This window comes from Eptesicus fuscus, chromosome 1 (genome assembly GCF_027574615.1).
Source record: "Eptesicus fuscus isolate TK198812 chromosome 1, DD_ASM_mEF_20220401, whole genome shotgun sequence".
NCBI lineage: Eukaryota > Metazoa > Chordata > Mammalia > Chiroptera > Vespertilionidae > Eptesicus > Eptesicus fuscus.
In genome coordinates this window covers 10,016,885-10,032,593 of record NC_072473.1, presented here as the reverse complement: position 1 = coordinate 10,032,593, position 15,709 = coordinate 10,016,885, and the positions used below count along the sequence as shown (strand labels likewise).

The 15,709-nt window shown below is 41.6% G+C and overlaps 1 protein-coding gene across 1 annotated transcript in view; it reads right to left on the bottom strand.

The window, feature by feature from the left end:
- The window catches only part of CDKL5 (cyclin dependent kinase like 5), a 161,986-nt gene extending 148,274 nt beyond the window's left edge, over positions 1-13,712 (bottom strand). The window contains exon 1 of the mRNA XM_008154551.3: positions 13,690-13,712. The gene's annotated coding sequence lies outside the window, so the exon portion shown is untranslated. The remainder of the gene's footprint in view (positions 1-13,689) is intronic.
- Between the last annotated feature and the right edge of the window lie 1,997 nt (positions 13,713-15,709).

Here is a 15,709-nt window from a genome sequence, read left to right as displayed (position 1 = left end):
AGCTTAGGCCAAGTTAAATGTGCCTGTTAAAATTTTAAGAGTAACCAAACTCCTGTCTTTCACCCTGGAATATGAAAGCTGGAAGAAATATAGCAGCCCCTCTTCCAATGAAAAAGAGCTGGATTTCAAATTCATGACTTTCTTTCAATGCATCATAGAACCAATTGGCTCAAAATCTTGAGAGGCAGGACCTTAAAGAAGAAGAAACAACCATGTACTCACTTGGGGTAGAGTGCAACTGGACTGATAAGAGGAGTTCAGCTATAATAATTGGCAAATTGATCAAATTCTGATGTGGTTTGATAAAGAGACAGTGTAAAACCACCATGGTGGGGGTGGCAGAAATTGGGGAAACCCCAACCTTCTTCAGGATCTTCCTCCACCAATCCCACCAGGCACTCACAGAAAGAGCCCTTAGGATTGCCCATTGTGTTGCAGACCTGGAGGGAGAGAACTGCAGCTGTGCCTCAAGAGCAAGAAATTGACCCAGATCCTTATCTCCCTATCTCCACTAAAGAAAAGCTGGTATCAGTGAAAGCAAGTCCAATAATCGAGTCTATCCTCACTTAAAGCTTTCTTTGCCATTGGGAAAAGAAGCAGGCACCCTACTCCTGGGAGAGGAACAAGATTCCATCCTGAGCCCACCAAAAAGTCTGGGGAGGGGCAAGACCTTGGGACACCCTGGCACATAAACCTGAGGTTTAATCAGAACAAAAGACCACACCCCACCACCACTTCCCACCTCCAAGCTAACCAACTTCCAGTAACAAGTAAATAGCAGAATATTACCAGTGGAGGATCAAAACAAGAAGACCCTCTTGAAGGCACAGTTCAAAAGGGAGACCTGAAATTCAGAATAAAATAAATCAACTCCCAGCCTAAGCACAAAGCATCTCCATGAGAATTTGAAGCCTGATGTATACTAAGGGTAACCACAGCAACAACAAAATTCAAACCTAGCCCAACTCTTAACTAAATTAATTCAAATCACTGCAGTAAAGGTCTAGTAGGAAAGACATGCCCATTTACAGACATAAAAATAATGTACATTAGTCTCTAATGTTCTGAAAAATAGGTCAGATTTGCAAAAAAAAAACACATCACAAGGTATAAGAAAAGGCAAAGAAAATAACAATACTCAGAAGACAAAGAATATACCAGAACTAGACACAGAATCAGATGTTGAAAATATCAAGAATGAAACTTTAAATACTATGAGTAACATATTTAGGGCTCTAACCCAAAAGGAGAACAACATGCAAAACCAGATGGATAATTCAGCAGAGAGATGGAAATTATAAGAAAGAATAAAATGAAAGTACTAAAAATGAAAAGCATAGTTAAGAGAAATGAGAGTGCCTTCAATGGGCTCTTGAGTAGACTCAACTCAGCCAAGAAAAGAAGACAGGTCAGTAGAAATTACCCCAACCAAAACACTGAGAGAAAACAGAATGAAAACAATAGAACAGAACAGAACAGAACATTCAAGAGCTGTGGGACAATATCAAAGGTTCTAATATACTGGTAACTGGAATCACAGAAATAAGAAAATGGAACAAAAAATATGTGAAGAGGTATTGGCTGAAAATATTCCAAAATTAATATAAGACATCTAACCACAAACCCCAGTGATCAGAGAACAGGAAGACCAATTTAAAAAAAAAAAAAAAGTATTGCCACCACTCAGCATCAATGCCACTTGAGAATGAATTCCACAAGCTCTGCCACTGCCATGCCTTAAAAACAAACAAACAAACAAAAAAAACCACACAACACATTATCTGGCCAGTGTTGCTCAGTGGTTAAGCTTTGACCTATGAACCAGGAGATCACGGTTTGATTCCCAGTCAGGGCACATCCCAAGTAGGTAGGTAGGTGGGTTGTGGACTCGATCCCCAGTAGGGGGCATGCAGGAGGCAGCTGATCAATGATTCTCTCTCATTATTGATGTTTCTTTCTCTCTCTTCCTCTCCCTTCTTCTCTGAAATCAATAAAAATATATTTAAAAAACACACCTGTCATAATGATCACCAGGTCATTAATTCAATTATAATTACATATGCTGTCCAGCTCACAATGCTTACCTCTACATACAAGTCTCACTCTGTGTAAATGACTGGTCAAACCTAGATCACAAGCTTTTATCTTAGCTGTAAAAGAGATTGTAGATGTGAGTTTCCTGGGAAAGTGGGACACATAATATGAGAAATTATTTAATAGTCTACTACCCATGCTAAAAAACAAACAACAACAACAAAACCCTCCATCTAACTAATCAGCTATTACTGTACAGGGAATTCTCTGGTGAAGACATTGCATTCCTGGAGGACCTTTCTGTATGACAAATAGTTTACCTCAATGTGGTAACACCCTTAAAAGCAGCTTCCCAATCTGAGGGACATAAGCAATAATATGGAGTGTGTAAAGCAACAGGATAAGTAAGCAAACATCTTCACAGAATGTCTATTATGTTTAATGGCAAGTAATATACAATGCAGATATATATATACACACACACACATATTCATGCACACACAGAGTTCATTATGGAATAGAGCTCATAACTTCAATGAATTCATGCAATAAATTATGAAAAAATCAAAGAAATGTCACCCTTATAGGTGTCAACTTTGGCCTCCCCCTCGTCTGCCATATGTAAGCATTGGTAGAAGTTTCAGGAGCCCCACAGTGATCCATTAGCATCTTTGTATACTTAGCACAGTCATACAGTAATGTGGATCCAATTATAACACAGTTATGCCTGGCGACTAGATATAGGGCAAGCATGGATATAAGGTGATTAGAGAGAAAGAACCACTAGGTAGGTAGGTACCTGACAGAGAAGAGAAGCCACTGAACAAGGAAGAAGGCACTGACATGAAATGGAAAGGGGCGAAAAGGAGACGCCTTTCATAAGAGAAACATTTATTGAGCATTTCCTAAGGGCCAGGAAATGGGCTGGATGCAGAGGCAACAGTCAACACTCTATGCCTCCATGGATCTTGCAGTAGAAAAACATTACGATCTGCTTATCCATTTTTCCAGAGGCCACCCCCTATTTAAATTCCCGGCCTTAGTATTTCCTTCCTATACTCTCAGGTAAAAGTGAAAATGGACAGGAAAAATAAGCCAAAAGATTGCCATAAAGAAAATCAAGACCCTAAGATGTAGCTGGGGCAAAAGCATCAAAACAGGGTATGCAATATACTAATCCACATTATTTTTTGCTATTCTCCCAGCTTTATATGCTCATTCTTAGATTCATGTCTTTGAATACACCATCTGCCAAGAAACCTTTTCGCTCCACCTGACATTCTGGGCCTCCTTTAAGACCCTTCACAAACACTCAGGAATCATTGCCTTTCCCAGTCCCCTTAAGTCTGCGTTAAGTGCACCTCTTCTTGCCTAAAGTACCAGCACCCTGTGTTTCCATCTAAACATGCATATCATCCTGTACTTTAGTCATTGTTTTCTGCTGGATTCAAACTCCATAAGGGCACATCAACACAGCTTGGCTTTGTTTCTCCATCACTTATCATGATGCTGACACCCTTTCAGTTGCCTGAATAACACTTGACACCAAGATACCCAAACCATTAACCTATCACAAAGTCAGCCAAAGAAAGACAAGTATGGCCTTCCTTTACCAATCCTGCACAGAGCGACAGACTTGAAAGCACAACTCTAAATCAAGGGCAGTATTTTGAATGACAGAGAACCCACTAGCACAAAAACATCAGTTTCAAAAGTCTAAAATCTGAAATGAGGCAACTCTTTTAAAATAAATGTCCTGGGCTAGATAGAAAGTGAAAAAAGTAATGACACAAATCACTGCAAACTCTTCAAGTTATCACCAGGAAAAGAAAAAAATAAAAGATGAAAGCAACAAAAATACAGAGCAGGTATAAAATGGTTCAGAAAAGCCTCAGAACTCAAGGACAAAGTGAGCTAAGTTAGAGGCTGCATCAAAATGTCGATTTCAAAAGAAATATTTGAAGAAGGATGTGATGATGTGGATATTCTTTGTATATGTGGAGGGGAAACTGGGCAACAGTATTCCATACAGGCACAAACTAACAACTTATGAAAATTATTCCAAGGAAGACCCAAATGATTGTTTGTTCAATCAACATGACATACAAAAATTTAGCATGGCTAAAGATTTCCAAAAAAGAACTAAGCATGTAGGAACATTTACTGCAGAAGGAGAGAAAAATAGTACTTTTACAATACTTTTATATATACAATATCACTTGAACATAAGCTCAGCAGAGACCAGTTTAATATGAAAGATGACATGGTCACAGAATGTGAACCAGATTTGAAAGTGGTACCCTTGTTAAAGATTACTAATCTTAACATTAATAGAATTCTCTAGAAACATTGTAGGAGCTGAAAATAAGATTCGATTAACCATGAATAGCATAAATGCTGAAAAATATTAAACTAGACCTAAGATATTATATTGGGGGGGAATAAAGCAATTTAATGTTAATATTTAATGAAACATTTTATTAAAACACTAGAGGCCCGGTGCATGAAAATTCATGCACTGGAGGGGGGGGGATGCGGTCCCTCAGCCCGGCCTGCCCCCTCTCACAGTCCGGGAGCCCTCAGGGGCGGGAGGCAACCCGGTGATCAGGGAAGGCAACGCCCCATCACACCTCTGCTGCGGCCACTGCTGGCAGCACAAGCCTCGGCCAGCCCTGGTTACCTGAGCCTTGGGTGGCCCTGGGCGGCTGGGTAGCTGCCATCCGAGGTTGGCCTGCACCTTGGGCCGGCCCTGGGGGGCTGGGAGGCTGAGGGGACTGGGGGACTCCAGCAGCAGGCGTGTGGAGCAGCCAGGCCCGCCTAAGGGCAGGCCTGGCCTTGCTGCGCACCTGCCACCACAGCGGGGCTGAGGGGACTGGGCGCCACCATCTTGTGGCTGTGAGAGCCACCATCTTTGAGGGTGTGGCAGTCAATTAGCATATTCCCTCCTTATTGGCTGTGGGCGTTGCCATCTTTGAGGGTGGGGCAGTCGATTAGCATATTCCCTATTTATTGGCTGTGGGCACTGCCATCTTTGCGACAGCGTGAGGGTCAATTAGCATAATCCCTCTTTATTAGATAGGATTAAATACCTTGAGCAGATTAAAGGTATCTGGAGGGGTGGGGGGAGGCCCAGCAGAGTTTTAAGTTTCAATGTGGAAGAGAACTAAAACTGTTAGAAAAAATATTTAACTCCGTTATAAACAGAAGTGGCACTCCTAGTTAAGGTTAACAAAATGGTGAATAAAAGAAAAGGAGGAGCCTTCAGAAAATTAAAGGTAATTCCTATAAAAACAATGAAAAGAGTATCACAGATGATAATCCATCAAGAAAGCAATTGCAAAAACTTTATTTTAATGATATTTGAGAAGTATACCAGTATTTTACCTTGCAGAGATTTGACCTTTTTTGGTAAATTAGCAAGGTTCCCATTGAGCTAAAACTCTTGTTTTTTTTGTGGCATTTCATTTCATGTCACATCCCTGCTTAAAACCTTCAATAGCTTCCTAGGAGACTTAGGACAAGTTCAAAAACCCAGCAGCTGGGCTTTATTAAGCCTTTTCAAGATCTGGCCCCTGCCTACTTCTCCTTCATCACCAGCTTCTCTACTTTCCAGCCATTGTGGATTTCTTCAGTTCTTTAAAAGGTTCTGTTTTTCAAAAGCCTCTCTCTCTCTTACCTTGCCTAAGGGCACTTGCACCTTCTGCCAGGACAACTTATTTTCTTAACTAGACCATGCCCTTCTCATTCTTTATATCTCACTTAAATGTTACCTCCTCAGTATGGCCTTCCTATCTGCTTCCCCAGGACAGATACCCCATCCCTACCCTGTTATATACTCCCATAGTGCCTTGTACTTCTCCGCCTCCACCTCAAGACTGTAAATTAGCCCTGGCCAGTGTGGCTCAGTTATTTAGAACGTTATCCCATGCATCAAAGGGTCATGGGTTCGATCCCCAGTAGGGGTGCTGTGTACCAGAGGCAACGAATGGATGTTTCTCTCTCTCCCACTCCCTTCCTTTTTCTCTCTGGAATCAATGAAAAATATACCTTTGGGTAAGGATTAAAAATAAGAAAAAACACTGTAAATTATTTGAGGGCAGGGCCTACTTCCATTTTATGTATCATTCCATCCAGCCTCTATCACAGTCTGGTACATAGTAGACACTCAATCAGTATTTACTAAATGAAGGACAGATCCTCAGGATCTAGGACAGGCAGGTTATTTTAGAAAGAAATAATTGATAAAGTATGACACCAATTTGCACAAAATTAGCTTTTGTCTACCTCAATTATTTTCAATTATTAACAATTAAAAGGAAACTTTTTCTTTTCATGTGAAATGCTACTCTTAAATTTTAGTGGTAATATTATTAATCATAATTACTAGCAATTAAAGTTAATACATCCCACAAGAGGCTGAATAACCAGGGTAGCCTGTGTGGATAAATTCTAGGATATGTCACACTTGAACCAGCTTTTGTAATCTCTGAACGATTCTATTCATCAGGAAGCCAGTTTCTACTCTTGGGCAATATCGGGGTAAATTGAGCAAATTAAAGTCAATAAATTTTTCTTCAACTATTACTTATCACCATTTTTTATCTGCCATATCACATGAGTATGTGTGTGCTTAATCTAATTATTGTAATACAATCTTACACTGCCAAGAACCTAATCATTACGCATAACAAGAGATCTAAAATTGCAACTTACCTAAAATAATTTAAGAGTCTAAAAAAACCCCGAAATCGTAATGTATTCATCCATACGTTTTGTTAACTTCCAGAAACCAAGCTGTTACTTTCAAAAATCACTACAAAGAACTCAAAAGTAACAACAGAATCACACAGCCATAGCTCTTAAACAGTTAAAAAAAAAAAGTAACCTTTTTCAAACCAGTTATGATTGAATTTACAGTAAACTATTAATGGTGCTGTGTGCAATCTGTCTGTTATTAAAAATCCAGACCCAAACTACCACACAAGGAGTTATTGATTTACCTGCCTGGCACTTGCAAGTATCGCTTTCCATCCAGGAATGTTCATCTAAAAGCAATGAAAAGTTAGACAGTTTCCAAAACACTTTACTTCCAACCAAACCATTGCATTCCTTTATTATGCATACCCCAAAATTAACATCCCTTAGCCATCTTATCAGCAGTGTCCATCTACACATAGTACACTTAGCCAAGGAGAGCACAGTGAATTGGTGCCCACCATTGAGGGTAACAAAAAAGAAAATGATGCAGGCAGGAAAAAGCAGCTACAGTACCTTGCAGGTTAAGCTCTTTCCAAATCCCACAACAATCCAGTCTGAAGCAATGTAGAAAGCAGACAAGGTGTTCAAATACCTGAACCGAATGAAGTCTACTCTATGGCATGAATTTCTCAAGGGGAATTCAAATAATAAAATGCACAGTATTATTATTGGCTTAAAATTTTTAAAAATATTTTGCCCATGATCTTAAATCTTAAAGGAATTTTTTCTTGCCCAATAATTATATTACTTTTACCTTGATTCCCCCCCACCCTACCCCCCCCACACACACACACACACACATTTCCAACATATCATTAAGACCATTGTATTTTATTTGCTGGTTTAAAAAAGATCAAAACAAAAACAAACAAAAAAGACCAAAACAAAATCTATACCATTCGCTGTACTGTCCTTTATATTCTACTATATATTATGTTTAGGCAAAAACTTTTGAAAATACAAAAAAATACTAAGAAATTGTAATATGTATTAAGATATTTTTAAAAGGTATTTTTAAAGATCTACGTGATCCATCTATCAGTGCCTGATGTTAAAGGGGTCTACGTGGAAGCAAATAAATAAGGTAAAAAAAATGCATGTTGCAGGGGAGATCTTTTCGGGCTGATGGAAATGTTCTAAAATAGGATTGTAGTAATGGTTATTCAACTCCATAAATTTACCCTAAAAAATCATTTAATGATACACTTAAAATAGGTAAATTTTATGGTATGTAAAGTACACCTCAATACAGCTGTGAAAAATTCTTACTGAAAACTCACACTTGGTAAAGAAATCCACAAGAACTATATATAGGCCCCATCTCTGTAGAATAACTGTCCTGTTTTGACAAGATGATTTCCAGCCCTGAGATCCTATATTCTTTACTCTTTTCTAACTCAATAAAGTCACAAAAGTGATTCTCGTCAATTACAGAATAGGAAATTAAGACCTTTTCCTCCCTAACATGGATCTCTGAGTGTTCCTATGGGCTAAGCCAGGGGTCGGCAAACTGCGGCTCGCGAGCCACATGCGGCTCTTTGGCCCCTTGAGTGTGGCTCTTCCACAAAATACCACATACCCTAATTAAGTTAATAACAATGTACCTACCTATATAGTTTAAGTTTAAAAAATTTGGCTCTCAAAAGAAATTTCAATCGTTGTACTGTTGATATTTGGCTCTGTTGACTAATGAGTTTGCCGACCACTGGGCTAAGCAACTGTTTAGCTCTCTTAGTGATGGGTGTTGTTTAAACACATACATACATACGTGTACACACACACCCACACACGCATATACACAATCACAAGAGGCTTGAAGTAATAGAAAATTCTACTCTCAAGTAAAAAAATTTTTGTCAGAGTCCAACTTCTTTGCATTAAGAAACAACAATAATGTATCTCTGCAGACTTCACCTCTAGAGTTTACTTCACCTAGGTCATTACATTTACAGAAGAGATACCATCTGTAACTTGTAATGACTGCCATTTTACTTCAAGAGTACATCAAACCACAAAACTGAATTCAAGAAATATCTTCATAGCCTGGCTGGTGTGGCTCAGTGGTTGAGCACTGACCCAGGAACCAAGAAGTCACTGGTTGGATTCCCGGTCAGGGCACATACCAGTATTGCAGGCTCGATCCCGAGTAGGGATCCTGCAGGAGGCAGCCGATTGATATGCTCCTCTCTCATCAATGTTTCTATCTCTTTATTCCTTTCCCTTCCTCTCTCTCTAAAAATCAATAAAAACATATTTCAAAAAAAGAAAAGACATATCTTCATAGCCTTTATTAGTGTAGCAAATTTAATCAAAGTCAGTCAAAAGTGTAATGGAACATGCAGAAACATGAAATACCAAGTGGTTAACTAGAAACAGCTACTCATGTTGGGTGAAAATAATTTGGTATAACCTTCATTTTTGAAGAAACAGAACTAATGACCCTGTTAGAAAAGTCGGCACTTCCAGTTGTCCTATCCAGCACTACTGATGGATCTGAGTACAGCCTCTCATGTGATTAAAGGTTAGGTGGCCTGGCCAATGTAGCCTGTGAACTCCAGGAAGCATTTTGATAACTTTAGTGCCACCCCAGGAGTGGAATCAGATTCTAAAGAGAAGCAGAAAGCATGGTTTTGAAGAGCACAGGTTCAAGTCAGACCGGTTTGGATGAAAGTTTTGCCTCTGATGATGACTAGCTGGGTAATCTAGCAAATTATTTTCTCTCTCTGAGCCCATTTCGTCAAGTACATACAGGAAATAAAAGATAAAAGATGTGAGAATTCACGTACACACATATATTCACGCAAATAAATTATCTGCCACTGTATCTGGTATTTAATAAGGCCCAATAAATAGAATATTCTAACTTAACTAGCATTCCCGTTGCAGGAAAAATCCTGCAATAGGGTTTCCTGCTGCACTCTACCCCGCCCTGCCTGCTCTCCTCCCTTGTCCCCCGCCCCGCCTTCTGCGCCAGCCCGCCCGCTCTTCTTCCTTCTCCCCTGGCCCCACCTCCACTCCTCCCATCTCCCCCGCCCCGCCTTCTCCGCCAGCCCGCCTGCTTTTCCCTTCTCCTCCGGCCCCGCCTCCGCGCCTCCCTTCTCCTCCCCCCGGCTTGCTTGCTTCTCCGCAGCTTTGCTCCCTTCTGCAGCTCTTGGCTTCTTTCTACGCTGTCTTGATATGCAAATTAGCCACCATCTTTGTTGGGGTGATTTGCATACTAGTCCTGATTGGTTGGTGGGCGTGGCTTGGCTGGTGGGCGTGGCTTGGGCATAGCAAAGGTGTGGTCAATTTGCATATTTGTCTATTATTAGGTAGGATTATTACAGAAGACTGCCCAAAAGAGACCATACCCAAAACTTGACCCTAATTAGCATTATCTTAAGCACAAATATTTCTAAATACATAAAGGGCATAACTCAAAATGTTGACAATTTCAGGGATCTAAATGGGTTAGGTACTTTTAATCTAATAAATTTCTTTTAATACCCAAATCTGAACTGTCTAAATGTTATAAGGCTCTTCACGTAGAAAGTCCTCACTCGCAGCTTTAATACCCAACAACAGATCTCAGTATTAAGAAGTGTACAAACTGGAATGAGAAATGAGGTCACACCTTTGGGTAATCCAGTCATTCATGCACTGCTCTATATTAAAAAAAAAAAACTGTCTAAAAACTATCAAGAATTGGAATTCAAACACTAAAGTGATGTATCACCAATAAAAAAATTCTAACGTTGAGGTTAAGATTGAAAGTAAATTGGAAAAGCTTCCCATATGAAGAGTTTAAATGTAGTCTTTCAATTGCATTATTTTCATACACTGAAATATGTGTTCCAACTGACACCATCATCAGATGATGAAGAACGTTTGAGACTTTCTCCTCTTCTACCAAGAAATGTGATGCTGCCAAAAAATTAAAACTTTAGAATCTAAAATTATAAAATCCTGAGGAAACAGCCTTTTCTACTTAAAAAGAAACTTAATTTTAACTTCAAATGTTGCTGTTCCTGTACCAAAGTTAAGGGTTACCTAAAGGATCGTCCTCGCATTTTGGATCTATGCATGTGAATTCATTTGTTCTTAAATACCTTCTGCTATTATTTGACATCAATTCGTTACATGAAAAAGTCATATCCCTGCACTGTCTGTAAGCACACCTTCTAATAGCTAGAAGAAATAAAGCAGATAATCACCAAAGTTATTAAAATGGAAGGGAGAAAAGATACATTTTCAACAGACACAGCGAAGGCTTATTTTCTCTCATCACTTTCTTAAAATTTCCTACAGTCATATTCTCAAATATAGCTGAATTTTCTATCACAAAGTAAATTGAAACATAAATCATAATGAAAGGTTAAATTCCTACAACAGAAGCCACTGTCATTTCCAACAATGCAACTATTGTTGAGTCTCTCACAGATTCTTGGACACAGTGGTGAAGCAAGGGTGGAGGGTAAAAGCATACTGGAAGTAATTTCTCCACCTCTGTATCTGTTTGTAATGTAACAATACTGCACCTTCCAAATAGAAATACCACACAAAATTTGATTCTCATCAAATAGACTGCCTTAGCCCCATGCAGCATATTTGGAACAGAATACATCTGATTCAAAATCAGTCAACCTTTTATTACTCATCTATGCGAGATGGCCCGGCAATTTCCCTCAATGGGAGCCTTTTCTTTAAGAACCCTAGGGCACACTGTAGATGCCACACTCTGGTTTAAATAACTCCAAGAAAATTACAATGAAAATAATGGCAGATTTAGCCCAGGAAACTTGAATAAGTAAAAGTCAAAAACCTGAGATACAGGGGTAAAAAAAATCCCTACCCCAAACCACTAAACCATGAATAAATTATAAATCTGAGCAGGAATAAAATAGAAATCCTCTCTGGAGAAAGAACGTTTATTTCTAGTTTTATTTTTGAAACAATCAGGCTTAGAAAACATACTAAATAAGCAAACTTAAAATATTAAACATATATATATATATATATATATCAAATTAATCGTTGTATTATGTTAAAAAGGCAAGACAATTCAAAGAGATTTGATGCTCTCATCAACTGAAGACCCTCCAACTCCTCTGAAATGGTCGATTATTTAGCACTCTTGGAATGATTAACTTTATTTAGCATGCATCTTTTCGAGTTCTATTATTTAATACATCCAAACTGATTTTTTTTTAACCTAATTAGGTTTCCTTGTACTTGTGAAATGCTCAGCATACACACTGTACTGGTATCTTTAGTTCTACAGCTTCTCTCTTCTGGCTCCTTCCCTCTTCCCCCTTCCCCCTCCCCCCCCCTTCCAACCTCCCCCCCCCAAAAAAAGATATTCTTCCCAAATGTTCTCTGCATTTGTCAACAGAAACACCCACTGGTGGTGTCAAACTGGTAATACTGCTGCAGGCTTCCTTACTCCTGTTCCAGTGTCAACGCCAAAAATGCTCAAACCTAAAATAGTACTTTTAATAAAGAAATTAAAAGGATTGCTAAGGTACTCAACTATCATGTTCCCAAAAAGGCGCACGCCTTTTAAACATGTATTATTAACAAACTCTAATTGGGTTGTTAATTATAAGATTATACTACCCCTCTTCAACACTAAACAGAGACAAGTAAACATACCTTCTTCACATTTTATGAATAAAATATTTTAAAACCCTTAAAGGAATTAAGAACAAATTTACATCTAAATGTCATTCACATATAGTTCCGAATTGCCTCGGTAAAGATGCCTTTTTTGTAACCCTACAGCAAGAAAGGAACAAGCTGGAAATGTTCCAGCAGATGTTACCTAAAACGAGAACCCTCTTCTATACATATTTATGTCTCCCTGCTTCAGTCAAATGCTCTCAAACAAATTAATCCGTGTAAGCTTTCAACATTAACTACATAAGCATTACGTCCCAACAAACCTAATTCAGATGCACGGAAAGAAATTATTCTGTGTCTGCGAGACTTTCCAAAATCAGCTTACATTTCAGCCAATTAAAATAGATTGTGTTCAACAGAACACTGAGCTGCAATTGCTTAAATATCACAGCGTCCGTCTAATCTAAGATACTAGGGTTAGGTTTTTCTCATTCCGGCATCTGCGCTTTAACACTCAAGTGAAGCGAAAAACAAAACGCTCCAGGAAGATCTGCCTTTACACTGAAATATGTTCAGGTTATTTTTTCCCCCCAACGTGGGCACAAGACGAGTCAATGCGAGCAGGACCTGTTCGTTCTGGGAGATTAGTCCAAACCCCAGGATTTCATTTCTATGAGGGTACAAAGGGTACGAAGATCTGGGAAAGGGCCAATTTTGCTTCCCCCCAACCCCAACCCAGTATGCCAGTCGTGAACTTCATAGCAACGCGTGAAACTTGTTCGGGGGAGGCTAGAGGAGACGCGGGGCAGGTGGTGGGTCTCTCGCCCACCCTTTCGGGCAGCCAAGGTCAGCGGGTCCCGGGCTCGATCGGAACTCTGGCGGGGGCTCCGGTGCGCAGGCTTCTCCTCGGCGCCCGCGGAAGGGGCTTCCCTCGCCGCAAGCCCGAGGGAGCTAGCGCCGCGGGGGCGGCGGGGGCGCCGTAGACCGGCCGCGGAGGGGAGCCCCGGGGGGCGGCCTCGACTCGCCGCCCCTCCTCACACCCTCTTGTCTCCTCACCCCAAAATACAGCCCCGGAGCCTCGGCGGGGAATCCCTTCCGGGGGTGCAATGGAGCGCTGAGAAGGGGCCACTCCAGACTGGGGCGCCCTCGCCGAGTCGCCCTGTTCAGGGGGTACCCGCGCCGCCGCCCCTTCTCACGCCTGCCCGAGAGGACCGGGTGGGTCCCCTCTCTAGGGAGAAGTTGGGTGGGTGCGGGCCGATGCGTGCACAAGGGCGGGCGGGTGGCGGCGCGACTACTCACCCGGCAAGTCCCCCACCTCCAGCCGGGGACCCAAGAGCTCCTGAGGCCACGGTCGCCGCTTTACCTTCCCCAGCGGCAGCGACAACTAATCGAAACCTCCAGCCCCGCCCTCTCGCAGTAGCGAACGCGCAGCCTAATTTGCTAACTGCCCCGCCCCGGCCGTCCACTCGGGCCAATGGGGAAGCTCCTCAGACCCAGCCAGGTCCCGCCTCCGTCCTCGCCTACTTCTCACAGGAGCCAATGCGGAGAGCGCGCTCGTGCTCGCGCTCGTGCTCGCGCGCCCCGCCCGCTCCGCCTGGGCTCGGCTCCTCGAAGCCAAAGAGCGCGGGCTCCTGGTGGAAGCTCGCCTGCGCGCGCACGCGCGCCGCGCCTCCTCGCGCGCCAGTTCTGCTGCCCCGCCGGGCCCTAGCAACCTGCGCCGGGTGGCTGCGAGGGGCGGAGCCCGAGAGGCGAGCTGTTGGGGAGGGAGGGATGCGGTGGGGGGGAAGATCGTGACTGGGAAAGGGGCGGCTGCGGGGGTGGAGGGCCGAGGAGGCCCGGGAATCCGCCTGTCACTGCGGAAAAAAAGGGGAATCCTGCCTGCAACGCAGCTATTCTGGCCTCCCTCCGGAGGGACACGTGCGGGGGCACGGGGATCCGGGAAGATTGGGGACAGCACATTTGCAGCGGGAACCGAGGCACTGCTTGAAAATAAAGGATAAAAGACGGTTTATCCCTGTCGTTGGTTTAAAATAATATCGAAGTCCATTGCTGCTGTTGTCCAACTGTTGCAGCGACGCGTGCGCACGCACACACACACACACACACACACACGCACACACACACATTCACACATTCACACATACACTCATCCGTCAGCCTGCGATTCCTTGGGTGAATTAGGAGCAAAAAACGAGTAACCTGAGGATTCCTTACGCAGCAGCTGGGTGCATGCAAAGGGCCATTGCTGCAGCAGCAGCAACCCACAGCTCCGCTACGGTCCAATGCTCCACCACGCAAGATTCCCCAGCTGGCATGAAAGCAATGAAGTCATCGCCCAGCCAGTAGAGATGTAAAGATCTTAATACCTACCACGGATCAGGTTTCCAGTGAGGATGAGGAGGTGATGAAATGGAAGGAGATACATTTCCAATGCCACTTTTTGAAAATTAATAATAAATTTTAAAAGACATCAAGGGCAAATTTATGTAAAGCTGCATAATAATTTCCACTTTAAAAAGCAAGGAAGAAAAATAGTTTGTGTGTTGTGTTGTTTGTTCTTTCAGGAAAGCACAGAATACAAGCAATGTATGAGGTCATAGCAACCACCAAATTAGAAATATGCAGTACTGTATTGTAATGGGAAATAGATATCTTGAATAAAATTCACTTAATCTATTCCTGTCATGAATCTGGTAACAATATGTAACAATATGCTGGGTTTGGCCACTCTGCACCAAGCCAAGAGGGTTTTCTTTTTCATAACATGGTGAATATTTGATGAGGAAATAAAGGTGCCTGCTTTCTCCTCAGCTTTTCAGGAAGCATATTGGAAAATTTTACAGGTAGGAACAGTGAATTAGCAGTGAGGGAAAATGGAGTCAGAGGCAGCAGCAGAGCTTTTCAAAGTCTTCTGCCTCCTCCAGAGGCAAAGTAAAGGTGCTATGACCTCAAGCTTCACACACATGGAGCCAGAATTCCTGAGGCATTCACTCCATTTTCATCCCTGTATGTAAAATGAAGAATGGTTTATCTGTATAGAATCAGAACAAGTTAAGGAAAAACCAATAACCGAATACTCATTGATATAGGTCCAATTTAGTTTTCAGTGGTAATATTAGATGCTTTATAATGTGCCATCCCCGATATACAAATATAACCTTCTACTTAGGGACTTATTTTGGTTTTGAATAGTAGTGAAGGGTTTCTTGGAGCCACATTCAGGTCAGTTAACTGCAATTTTGATCAAAATTATATCTTTTCTAGAAGGTTAGTAGGAGATAAGAAGTACTGTGCTGTCATTTAACTGAGCTCTTTTCTT